Source organism: Triturus cristatus, chromosome 1_1 (genome assembly GCF_964204655.1).
Source record: "Triturus cristatus chromosome 1_1, aTriCri1.1, whole genome shotgun sequence".
NCBI lineage: Eukaryota > Metazoa > Chordata > Amphibia > Caudata > Salamandridae > Triturus > Triturus cristatus.
Window position 1 is genome coordinate 1,258,911,022 of NC_140579.1, and position 14,277 is coordinate 1,258,925,298.

The following is a 14,277-nucleotide window of genomic DNA, read 5'->3' on the forward strand; positions in this document are numbered from 1 at the left end:
CCATACACTCACAGGAGTTCCTTTTGCTTTTTTCATCTGAAACAGATCAATAGCATTTCCCATAACTTCTTTAGAATGAAGAGGATGTATGCTGAAATGTTCATAAATTTCTTCTTCTTTTGACTTATCCACTTTTTCAATTTGCCCAGTTGGTATTCCTGTGTCTTCTAGTATTTCTTCTTCATCTTCATCCATATAAATGGCTTCATACCATTTATTATTTCTTTTCAAATACAAATTTGCTCTTTGTACTTTTCGTACATCCACCAGCTCCTGCCAAATTTTCTTATTCTTCGTAGGTACACCATTAACCAGAATAACTAATGGTTCAGTTTCCAAAGTATCTGCATCAATTGTTTCCATATTTTTTTTCAAATCCAATGGCAAATAGACAACTCTTCCTTTTAAACCTCTTTGAAAATCGGAGGTGGTAATTTACCTGTTTTTGGCTCCATACGCACTATGGTCTGAAACGGATGGACACATTGAATAAGTATAGACTCATACGTATTTAAATCCGAAAGCTCTGGAGGAATTTCAACCAATTCTAATTTATTATGTACAGCTCTTGCTGGCATTCTATTTTCTTCTAACTTGTTATAACAGTATTTACAAATACGCTGATCTTCACCCAATTCAAAACAATTTTCCAGAAATATATATGTTGCAAAATCTTTCCACTTATAATTATCTTCATTTTCACTTTTTTATACAGATCAACATTCCTTGTTTGAATTTTGTAATGGCTTCTCCGGCAACAAATACAAGTAATATTTGGTCTTTCATTAGAGATGATAGCAAATTTTGTCATTTCATCTTCAACATTTTTACTAACAATAAGTTCTACATTCTCTTCTACATTTTCATCAATAACTGTGTCATTTTCTGCACTTTCTTGTTCTGGACCAAAGTAACAAAACTGAATCTCATCAGTAACCTTCACTACATCTGATACAGATCCACGGAACAGAGCATTATTCAACTTATTCAACTTTAGTGCTGGACTTTTAGCAAAATACAATGTTCTCACAAACTTTCTCATTTCAGTATGATGAACAGCAAGCATCCTAAAATGGTGAAAAACACTTTGACACACTTTCCTAGATAGACAAGCCAGAGAATGTCCTTGCAAACCAGTATTCTCTCTCACTCTGCATGGATCTAGTCTTTGAAGCACCTTAATTTTCTGTTTAACACTCTTTTTACTATATTCTCTTAGAAAGTCACGTAATTTATCAATAGATTCCTGACGCACATTACAAATACTACTACAATTCCAAGTGTACACTGGGGCTTTAGGACGTCTCCCCATAACCTCATCAGCCATCACTTCTTCCTCATTTCTTGGAACCATTTTCTCCTTTTCCATTACACAACCATCCTTAACTTCATATGCTCTTCCATTGGTGTCAACTGCATGCAACAAACTATTACTTTGAAGATAACTCTCTTCATTAAAAAATGGTTCAGTACTTGAACTATGCTTCCATTCTCCTAAGAACACTTTACAAAAGTTATTTTTTTTGACTTCTCTTTTCCTTTTGCTTTGTGACTTCATTGCATTGACTAATTTATCTAATCTACGCATCCTGTTCAGAATTAAAATGAATAGTATTTTTTTTATTTCTAATGCCTTGGTAACAATATTTTCAATTAATTTCTTTTTCTTATAAAATTTGGTTTTTTTCTTATATTTTTTCACATCCTTTAGCAAATTTAACATCACTCTTCTCTGAAACATTTTTCGACTAATGTTTTTAAAATCTATTTTCCGTGTTAAGTCACTCTTTCTTACTTCTGAGTCTACATTAGCATTTTGTTTTTGCTGTCGACTCTGTTGTTGTTTTGTACTTGAAACACTGTTTGAATTTATCTTTCGATCATTTTTTTTTTTAAGATATTTTTTAAAAATTCTTTAGTTTGCTTACCAGAAGACTTTTTCTGTTTTCCAACACACACTTCGCCTCCTATTTTTTTTTTACCAGTCGTCTTCAAATATAGTTGTTGTTTCTTTTCTTTTCTCTTTATTGACTTTATAGGCATCTTTATATTTTTTCAGTGTTGCTCAGCAATACCTGCAAAAAACTAAAAAAAAATACCTTTATGTAATTTTAATTCATTACAATTTTTTTTTCAACTTTTCAAATCCTATCACATGAGCTGATCCTTTCCTACGAGTCCAAGTCTTACAAAACAAGAGAAACATGAATTAAATCTCTGACAACAATTCCTGTGTGCACACAGACTCATGGTGTGATTCTAGGCAGAAAACGATATTTGTTTGGCAATTTGAAAGCACATTTACTTCTGTTGAGGAGCAAGTGATAATTACTGAGACAGCCTGACACATTTCCCTTATATTTTAGAGAGGCAAAAAAGAGCACATGTCCTAATAGCTACTTGAGACCATCAGCATGTGTTACAGGGTGAGTGATTAGAGTAGAGCAAAGGAAATGAGCCTTGGTGACGTTCAATCTGTTTGCGTTACACACTGCTATCTGAAATACAACACAGAGCTGAGTATTATGCATGGGAGTGTAGGAGAAGCTGCTGCATGTGTGCAAACAGTGTGTTTCTGGAGACTGTGTATTGTCAGGTGCAAGAGAGATCTGCATGGAGACTTTTACAAGTGCATGAAGACTGCAGATATGTGTGTAAGAGTACATCTTTGGTAAAGGTTAATTAGAGTTTTGTACATGTAGGAACTACCTCACCCATTGCAGGAGTGGATGGACAATCTACCCTGTTGATTAGAAATGTGTTACCATTTGCCTCTCATTTTTCTGATAGTGATTTCTGCTGAGTACTAACCAACACATTTGAACAAAACAAGCTGGCCCTTTCCTGAAAGTGCAAGTTTTACAGAACAACAGCAACACAAATAAAATCTCTGACAACAATTCCTCTGTCCACACAGACTCATGCTGTGATTCTAGGCAGAAAACGATAGCTGAGTACTAACCAACACATTTGAACAAAACAAGCTGGCCCTTTCCTGAAAGTGCAAGTTTTACAGAACAACAGCAACACAAATAAAATCTCTGACAACAATTCCTCTGTCCACACAGACTCATGCTGTGATTCTAGGCAGAAAACGATATTTCCTTTGGCAATTTGAAAGCACATTTAGCACAGTGGATGGAGCAAGTGATAGTTACTGAGACAGCCTGACACATTTCCCTTACATTTTAGAGAGGCAAAAAAGAGCACATCTCCTAACAGCTACTTGAGACCATCAGCATGTGTTACAGGGTGAGTGATTACAGTAGAGCAAAGGAAATGAGCCTTGGTGACGTTGAATGTGTTTGCGTTACACACTGCTATCTGAAATACAACACAGAGCTGAGTATTATGCATGGGAGTGTTGGAGAAGCTGCTGCATGTGTGCAAACAGTGTGTTTCTGGAGACTGTGTATTGTCATGTGCAAGAGAGATCTGCATGGAGACTTTTACAAGTGCATGAAGACTGCAGATATGTGTGTAAGAGTATATCTTTGGTAAAGGTTAATTAGAGTTTTGTACATGTATGAACTACCTCACCCATTGCAGGAGTGGATGGACAATCTACCCTGTTGATTTGAAATGTGTTAACATTTGCCTCTCATTTGTGAGATAGTGATTTGTGCTGAGTGCTAACCATCACATTTGAACAAAACAAGCTGGCCCTTTCTTGAAAGTGCAAGTTTTACAGAACAACAGCAACACAAATTAAATCTCTGACAACAATTCCTGTGTGCACACAGACTCATGGTGTGATTCTAGGCAGAAAACGAAATTTTCTTTGCAAATTGAAAGCACATTTAGTACTGTGGTGGAGTAAGTGAAAATTACTGTGACAGCCTGACACTTTTTTCTAATATTTTACACAAGCAGAAAAGAGCACATGTCCTAACAGCTCCTTGAGACCATGACCATGTGTTACAAAAAAAAGCTGCCCCTTTCCTGCGAGTGCAAGGGTAACAGAGCAAGAGCAACACAAATTAAATCTCTGATAACAATTCCTGTGTGCACACTGTCTCATGGTGTGATTGTAGGCAGAAAACAGTATTCCTGGGTGATACCACTACACCTTAACTTATAGTGTATACATACTCCATAATATCTAACATGTTCAAGGCACTTAAATATCTTCCTTAACATAAAATGTAAAACACCACTTTTAAAGTGGTAGGAAAATGTACCATGCAATTTTCAAATGTGTTTGCATTTACCTATTTTTTGCGAGTAACTAATTTCTGCTGAATGCTAACCATCACACTTTAAGCAAACAAACTGCCGCTTTTCTGCGAGTGCAAGGCTAACAGAACAACAGCAACACAAATTAAATCTCTGACAACAAATCCTGTGTGCAGACAGACTCATGATGTGATTCTAGGCACAAAACAGTATTCCTCAGTGATACCAGTACACCTTAACTTACATTGAAGACATACTCCATAATATCTTACTAGTTCAAGACAGTTAAATTTCTCCTAATTCACAAAATGTAAAACACAGCTTTAAAACAAGAATGACAATTCTATTATTTATATCAAAATACACCACATACTTCCCCTCTCAAACTCATAACTCACCTTTAAAATTAATTAGTTGAGAAAGAAATGTGGCACTCAAACAGCAGATTATCAGAGCCAGAATCTCAGAGCTGTACACCGCTCTCCTCTCTCCACAACCAGTAAATGGCAATTTTTCCCTCTCTTTTTTCCCACATATACATGTTAATGTAAAATCACAGTGCTTCCCACATTTTTTTCAAATGGAATCACACATTTCTATTGGTTGCAACTTTCAACCCTTTTCCAAATCATCCCTTCCCCCAACATGACTTCTGCCTGCTACCATAGCAACAGCTCATGGAACACAGGTGTGAGCAGAGAGGTCAGAAGTTCAGCACACAATGTTTCAAATCCAAAGAGCAAGAGTGCTTGACTTTTAAAACTTAACAGCAAATCCAAAGTAATGTTCAGTGGGAACACATTTTTCTGTACCAATCCAAAACATGCTTTTAAAAATGTAAACATACAGCCTAGTTTTAACTGTAAAATGGTTTGAATCAGCCAATCAGTTCTTTTTATTAAAAACAAGTATGTATGCCTCCATTTTTCAACTGTCTTTCTTTTCATATTGCCATTCTACTGAAAGACACCTCCTGAGTGCATCCTGTTCTCCTTGAAAGATGTTCACAGTGTGGATTGTAGGTCATAGCTATGTCTTCTGGAGTGAAAAGTATGCAGAAAAAAGAGGTATTTTCAAAGACCTTGCTTTGCCAAATGTAGACATTAAATGGATTGGTCAGAGAGGGTTAAAGTGGCACCAATTAATGCCTTTGGTGAAAACCTTTCTACATCTCCCACAGCCTAACCTTATTATTGTGCACTGTGGTGGTAATGACCTAGGCACTTTAACTGGGGTAGGTCTGGAAATGCTTATTAAGGACACCTTTCTGCAATTAATGTCACTTTTTCCACAAACTGCCTTTGTATATTCTAATATATGCCAAAGGCAAAAGTGGAACTGGTCCAACCAATTTTGTCCGCAAATTGACAAAGCAAGAAAGCACGTCAATAAGTCTGTTTCTGCTTTCCTCAGAGACTATGGTATGGGTTCTATATACCACAACAACTTGCGTTACAACATGCAAGACATTTATAGAGGAGACGGTGTACATTTCAATGATGAAGGGAACAGAGTCTTCCTCTTGAACTTTAGACTCTGCATCGGTACTTACTTGTAGGTACCAAAAAACACTCAATGAACACAAAGGCTCTTTTAAGAGCCACCTAATATCTAAACACTTATACGTGATTTTTAATTCTATTTTTTTTAATGTTTTTTTTTCGGGTGCGCGCACCTCGCGATGTTTTTAAAAAAAATTAAAATCTTTTTTTTGGCCCTTCGTGGTCCTACTGTGACCCCCTGACAATGGCTAGGGGGTCAAGAACTCCCTACTCTGCCCCCTATTCACGTTCTCCACCTTTCCTTTTCAGTGCGACAGACAAAATGGCGGCCGACACTTCCTGATTTCGACCGATTCGAATGTTTACTGACATCTAACAACCAATCAGAATTACGCTCGCGCACAGGGCTTTCACAGTGCGCGCACCCTGCGCGCGTATAGATATTGATATGCTTTTAAATGCTATTTTCTCAGGAAATACTGAACAGATATACACTAGACCTGCGAAAGGCACTTCCTTGACCTTATGGCTACCTCTCTGCCAAATTTCAAGTAATTCTGTTCAGCCGTTCGGGCTGTAGCTGTGTCTAAAGGTCCTATGGAAAAATGCATGGGGAAAACGCGTTTTGGGACCCCCCTTTTTTCTTGGCCCCTACTTGACGAATCACCCCGAGACTTTCAGGGTAGGAGCTGAACGGAGCGCCCCATTAGTTTTGAAAATTTCGCGAGGATTCGTCAACCGGCGCCAAAGTTATTCAAAATAGAATTTTGAGATTTCCTATGGAAACACGGTCCTAACTATAACTATCTACTGGCGACCGCAAGTAGATTATATATATATATATATATCAAAGCTCAAAGTACCCTAACGTACAAGGAGCACTCGTGCCTCAGCTGCACACAAGGAGCCTTGATAGGTAATCACGCCTCCAACACAACAATTCCTTTCACTGTTCAAAACTGCCCTGGATGGCTGACGCGTTTCGAAGTGTCCCCACTTCTCTTCAGAGGCTTTGGCAGTTTGGAAAAAGCGCTTAGGGCACCACCCCCTTAGTTGCATAGATGCACGCCCTGGATGGGCTTGTGGGATTTGTAGTGCCTCACGTTGCGCAAATGTTCAGCTGGCAACCTTTCAAGCCCACAGATGGGCCTCGCTGTGCGTGATTCGTGCAAGATCCATACGCAGCTGCCCCACGATATCGGCCCATAATTAAAGACCGCATGGCCCCCGGTTCTCTCAGGGTGGTGCTCCTCCCGCGGCAGGGTCACCGCGTAAATATCAAAGCTCAAAGTACCCTAACGTACAAGGAGCACTCGGGCCTCAGCTGCACACAAGGAGCCTTGATAGGTAAGCACGCCTCCAACACAACAATTCCTTTCACTGTTCAAAACTGCCCTGGATGCCTGACGCGTTTCGAAGTGTCCCCACTTCTCTTCAGAGGCTTTGGCAGTTTGGAAAAAGCGCTTAGGGCACCACCCCCTTAATTGCATAGATGCACGCCCTGGATGGGCTTGTGGGATTTGTAGTGCCTCACGTTGCGCAAATGTTCAGCTGACAACCTTTCAAGCCCACAGATGGGCCTCGCTGTGCGTGATTCGTGCAAGATCCATACGCTGCTGCCCCATGATATCGGCCCATAATTAAAGACCGCATGGCCCCCGGTTCTCTCAGGGTGGTGCTCCTCCCGCGGCAGGGTCACCGCGTAAATATCAAAGCTCAAAGTACCCTAACGTACAAGGAGCACTCGGGCCTCAGCTGCACACAAGGAGCCTTGATAGGTAAGCACGCCTCCAACACAACAATTCCTTTCACTGTTCAAAACTGCCCTGGATGCCTGGCGCGTTTCGAAGTGTCCCCACTTCTCTTCAGAGGCTTTGGCAGTTTGGAAAAAGCGCTTAGAACACCACCCCCTTAATTGCATAGATGCACGCCCTGGATGGGCTTGTGGGATTTGTAGTGCCTCACGTTGCGCAAATGTTCAGCTGGCAACCTTTCAAGCCCACAGATGGGCCTCGCTGTGCGTGATTCGTGCAAGATCCATACGCTGCTGCCCCACGATATCGGCCCATAATTAAAGATCGCATGGCCCCCGGTTCTCTCAGGGTGGTGCTCCTCCCGCGGCAGGGTCACCGCGTAAATATCAAAGCTCAAAGTACCCTAACGTACAAGGAGCACTCGGGCCTCAGCTGCACACAAGGAGCCTTGATAGGTAAGCACGCCTCCAACACAACAATTCCTTTCACTGTTCAAAACTGCCCTGGATGCCTGACGCGTTTCGAAGTGTCCCCACTTCTCTTCAGAGGCTTTGGCAGTTTGGAAAAAGCGCTTAGGGCACCACCCTCTTAATTGCATAGATGCACGCCCTGGATGGGCTTGTGGGATTTGTAGTGCCTCACGTTGCGCAAATGTTCAGCTGGCAACCTTTCAAGCCCACCGATGGGCCTCGCTGTGCGTGATTCGTGCAAGATCCATACGCTGCTGCCCCACGATATCGGCCCATAATTAAAGACCGCATGGCCCCCGGTTCTCTCAGGGTGGTGCTCCTCCCGCGGCAGGGTCACCGCGTAAATATCAAAGCTCAAAGTACCCTAACGTACAAGGAGCACTCGGGCCTCAGCTGCACACAAGGAGCCTTGATAGGTAAGCACGCCTCCAACACAACAATTCCTTTCACTGTTCAAAACTGCCCTGGATGCCTGACGTGTTTTGAAGTGTCCCCACTTCTCTTCAGAGGCTTTGGCAGTTTGGAAAAAGCGCTTAGGGCACCACCCCCTTAATTGCATAGATGCACGCCCTGGATGGGCTTGTGGGATTTGTAGTGCCTCACGTTGGGCAAATGTTCAGCTGGCAACCTTTTAAGCCCACAGATGGGCCTCGCTGTGCGTGATTCGTGCAAGATCCATACGCTGCTGCCCCACGATATCGGCCCATAATTAAAGACCGCATGGCCCCCGGTTCTCTCAGGGTGGTGCTCCTCCCGCGGCAGGGTCACCGCGTAAATATCAAAGCTCAAAGTACCCTAACGTACAAGGAGCACTCGGGCCTCAGCTGCACACAAGGAGCCTTGATAGGTAAGCACGCCTCCAACACAACAATTCCTTTCACTGTTCAAAACTGCCCTGGATGCCTGACGCGTTTCGAAGTGTCATTTGACTCATATAAAACCAGAGAAATTCGCCTGTTATAGTTAGTTGAGTTAACTATAACTCGCGCCCCCGCAATGCACTGCTGATGACGTCACATATTACATCACTCATGACATGGTCAGTGACATCACTGATGACATCTCAAATGACATCACTGATGACATCACTGATGACATCATCCAGTGAATGTATGTTTGTTTCTGTAAAGTTTAAATATGTTTTTATAAATATATATATGCCAAGGTGTATTGAAGAATGAATGAGTGTATAAGACTCAGGATTGATGATAAAGTAGGTGTGTGACTACCTGTATAAGTGACTAATTAATTGTGTCTTGCTTAATGCATGTGTTAGCGACTGAAATACACATTCACACAGTTTAGGTTGTTAGTTGGTGTGTAAGCAGTTCCATGGTTTGCTTAGCAACTAAATGAGGATATATGAGCTATTCATTGCTTGTCTGAGTACCTGTATGAGTACCTGAGTGTCTGTGTGGGTGGGTGGGAGAGTGTGACTCTCTGCATAGATGTGTGAGTGGCTAATTCACTAGGTATATGTGTTCAAGTCTGTATCTGTGAAGGTCTGTATGGATGAGTGTGTGTGTGTGTATGAGTGTCTTGGTGAGTGAATGGATGCCTCAGTGGTACATGTGAGTAACTCCATATGTGAAAGGCAGTATATATGAGTTGTGGACTATATAAATGACTATATGTGAGAATGAGTGATTGTGAGAGTGCCAGTATGGATCAGTGTGTCCTTGTATTAGTTATTATATTAGAGTGTAAGTATGTGTTAGTATATGTTTAAATAAGTGACGTAGTATGTCAGGTAAGTCAGGTGAGTAAATGAAAGTGTTATTGATTATTTCCATTACTGACTAGGTGTGTGAATAACTCTAAGAATGAGAGGCAGTGTGTGAGTGTCTGTATAGATATGTGACTGGATATGATAATGCTGTATTGATGGCTGACTGTATGTGAGTGTATAGGTGAATGAATGGATGTGTGTAGACTTACAAATTAGAGAGTGGATATGCACTAAGTGGTATTGGTGTGTTCACGGTTTCGAAAATTATAGTCTGTATTTTAGACTGGGTGTACCAAGTGTTATATTAGGGTCTGATCAGGTGCATCAGATTTTCACGTGGATGATGTTATCAGTGATGTCATCAGTGATGTCATTTGAGATGTCATCAGTGACGTCACTGACCATGTCATGAGTGATGTAATATGTGACGTCATCAGCAGTGCATTGCGGGGGCGCGAGTTATAGTTAGCTCAACTAACTATAACAGGCGAATTTCTCTGGTTTTATATGAGTCAAATGTCCAACTAACTATAACGTCCCTGAAGCTTATGGTTTTTTCAGTGAATTTCTAATGTTTTTTAAATGCTAATTTCTAACTATAACATGCCTGAAACCTATGGTTTTTTCAGTGAATTTCTAAGGTTTTTTAAATGCTAATTTCTAACTATAACGTGCCTGAAACCTATGTTTTTTTCAGTGAATTTCAAAAGTTTTAAAAATGCTAATTTCTATTTATAACGTTCATTAAACCTACATTTTTTCTGTGTTTTTTAACTATCATCCCATTCTCAACTTAGTGAAAACTGCAAATCTCACCACTCTTCCATCAATACCTTACACCAACAAAATCGCCACAAACAAGGGCCACATCTAATGCTAATGAAATGCACAGTAGGCATTCCTGTGCAAAAACAACACGAAAACACCACTTCCCCATGTTTTCAATGACCAGCCTAATCTGCAATGCGCTCCAAAAAGCAGGCGATAAGCCGAGTTAGTAGTAACAAATTAACATCAACCTTTAACTGGTGTGAGGAGGTCGACTATCTACTCCGTTATTTCGACCCAACTCACAGCCACATCTAAAGACCAACACGTGATACAGCTACTGATCATGCAGCTCCGACACCCAACAACGCCACAACACCCAGCCCCACCACCACCAGAACCTCCCCCCCGGACCACCCCCCTACTAACACTGAGGCAGCACAAAACAAAACAACAGACCTTCCCAAAACACCATGCCCCTCAGCCACACAATAGCTGAATGTTGGGAGATAAGCAACCAACTATATATGAAGGAGACAAGTCACCCATCACTGATAAAGCACACAATGCCAAGTGTAACGCTCATGTGCTGCGCAGACCTCACTATGCAAAGCACAAATCTCTCCATGTGGAGATATACTATTGATACTTGTAGTGTAGTGCACAGTGGATGCAACCATGTTACCTCAGGCAGTGGGGAAGATCTCGGTCATGTAGCTGTGTTGTCCCCCCCTGGAAGTGCAAGCGGAGTGGGCTGCTCCAACGTACGCCACTCCAGCGTAGGAGTATGAATAAATAGACCAGGCCCTAGGCGTGGTTCACTTGTGGGAAGACCAACGAGTCTGTCAGAACGGCAGCCCTCACCCTGGCACGGGGCAGCCGCCATAACCACGGGCCTCCTCGACACAGGGCCCCTGCGAACCCAGCGGCACAGCACCGCAGACTTATGTCTGTACGGACTACTGCCTTCGATCTACACTACGGACAGCACGGCTCACAATTCAGATGCAGTGGCGATTGCAGATGTGGCAGTCCAGTTCGCAAGACACGTTGCTCCCAGTGCGGCCCGCATGGACCACGCATGATTGCAGGCTGCGCACACGCTGTGTGCTTCAGGTGCTACAAACTCACTGCACCATAAGTCATCCCCACGTGGCCTTATCAACGCAGAATTAATTAGACAAAACACATTGCTCTCGGTGCGTCCCGCCGGGACCACGTCTCATCGCAGGGTGCGCACACGTTGAGTATTCCAGGTGCCACTAACTGTGCAGCTCAACTCAACACGACGTGGCTGTGAGCCCATCCTGACCGCAGCCTCCACACTACACTGGAGTTACATGGTTCACAATTCAACATTAGTAGCGACGCAAATTGTGTAAGAGACTATAATGGCTTAAGAAGACCAAATGCTCCCAATCTGTGCAGTTCAAGTCAACGTCACCTGCCTGTGGGCCTTTGCTGACCGCTGCCTCCGGCCTGCACTGTGGAAGACCGGCGACACGTGGTGCCAACTAACCCTGTTCAACACAAGCCGATCCCACATGTGTAACTGTGTCATGAGTCCTCAATGGCAGCGACCACAGCACCAGACTCCCTTCGATCACCGGGGGGTATTTCCACATGGAAGACCAGCGACACATGGTGCCACTGAACCTGTACTACGCAAGGTTTGTTTGGGTCACCAACATATGTACGATCGCGCTCTTCCGCTTCCTTAAAGTGACTTTGAGGGCAGCTGCAGCGGACTCTGTTCGGGCGGTGCAGGAAGAGAACAATTCATTTTTAGGTGAAACATGGCAGATGACATCCTGACCAAGATTGACAACTTCAAAACTGCACCGTTTGATGCCCGCTTTCCAAAAATTAACCAGTCAAGGAACTGCTATCAAAATTATCGTGACTACTACCGATGCAATAATGCACTGAGTGCCAAAGGAGTGGACACCAAGCCTTGTGAATGGTATTTTAAGGTGTACAAATGCTTGTGTCCTGTCTCGTGGGTGACAAAATGGGATGAGGAGAGAGCAGCTGGCACGTTTCCAGGGAAGATTTAAGGAAAAGATTGCTACAAAGAACGAAGATTATTAAGCAATGTCTGACAATGCTGGGCTAAGATCCTTCATGTCTATGTGATCATGACTCTTCGTATCCATGTGATCGTACAATAAAGAAAAAGATTTTTTCAAGAAAAACCTACTGACGTCTTGGACACTTTTTTAGATATTCATTGACTATCCATGAACGGTGCTGAACCTTTTTGAATGCAATTTTGTGACAGGGCCTTGTCCTGGTAAGGAACATAGAGGGGAGTGTTCCTTGGTTCTCTGCACTGTAAGAATCATATATAAAGTAAACACTTTTCATTTGTCAAGTGCGGTATCTATAGCCTCTACCCTCATTGTGTGTGTATCACTACACTGGAGTTAAATGGTTCACAATTCAACATTAGTAGCGACGCAAATTGTGTAAGAGACTATAATGGCTTAAGAAGACCAAATGCTCCCAATCTGTGCAGTTCAAGTCAACGTCACCTGCCTGTGGGCCTTTGCTGACCGCTGCCTCCGGCCTGCACTGTGGAAGACCGGCGACACGTGGTGCCAACTAACCCTGTTCAACACAAGCCGATCCCACATGTGTAACTGTGTCATGAGTCCTCAATGGCAGCGACCACAGCACCAGACTCCCTTCGATCACCGGGGGGTATTTCCACATGGAAGACCAGCGACACATGGTGCCACTGAACCTGTACTACGCAAGGTTTGTTTGGGTCACCAACATATGCACGTGGCTGTGGACCCTAGCTCACCGATACCTCTGCCCTACAATGTGGGCGACCGGCGACAAATGGTTCCACTAACCGTCTTCAACACAAGCCGATCTCGCATGTAGAACAGTGTCCTGAGTCCTGAATGGCAGTGACCCCAACTTCTTGCCAGCGACCACAACACCAGACTTCCTTCGATTAGTGTGGCGTATTTGCATATTGAAGTCATCAATGTGGAAAGTATTGCCGACGAAAAGATAACGCAAAAGATACATTTTACACAAACTGTCGATTTCCCTTTTCACGTCCAGTAATTTCCAAAGGAAGAGTGAACCGTTTTATGTCAGCAATGAGACATACCATCACTTGAAAATCACCCAAAAATACTTATAATTTAAAAAGAACGGAAGCATCGAAGTACAATAATTATTATAATACGGAGATTTTGAAGATGTGAAATGCAAATATGAACATACAATATGCTGCACATAACTCAATTGCTGTTTCTCACTATGTCACGTCATATATTACCAACTCTGAGAAGACAGAATTGAAAGAAATGTGGGAAGAAATTCCACAGGAGAAGACACTTAGGAAAAAAATGTACACCTTCAGTTTGAAGATACTTTCACATCGAGAAATTGGATCCTACCAATGTTCGGATCGATAGACATCTGCAAGTTTATATTCAAAACAGGAACCATCTGGATAAGTCTAGGTTTTCCTGCGGCACGAAATCGAGTTTTAATATAAATGTTATAAAACAAATTTTTGATGATATAGACTTACATTTCTTTGCTAGTCAAGAGAACTGTACAGAAAATAACAGTTGGATATGTCTAGGTGTTGATCAACAAATGGAAGATAATACTGTTGTGAAGTTTGAAAAAGAAATAACAAAGTTTAAAGTAGTTTCTGGTGAAAATCCCAACTATGTTTATATTTATTGCCGACATACTCATTATAAAATTCAAACTAGGAATGTAGATGTACTACCACTAACCCTGTTCAACACAAGTCGATCCCACATGTGTAACTGTCCTGAGTTCTGAATGGCAGTCACCCCAAGTCCGTGGCAGCGACCATAGCACCACACGCCCTTCGATCACTG

General features: G+C 42.2%; 1 pseudogene; it reads left to right on the plus strand.

The window, feature by feature from the left end:
- Positions 1-12,115: 12,115 nt before the first annotated feature.
- On the plus strand, positions 12,116-12,503 carry LOC146871923 (cytochrome c oxidase subunit 6B1 pseudogene; annotated as a pseudogene).
- The last annotated feature ends 1,774 nt before the right edge of the window (positions 12,504-14,277 follow it).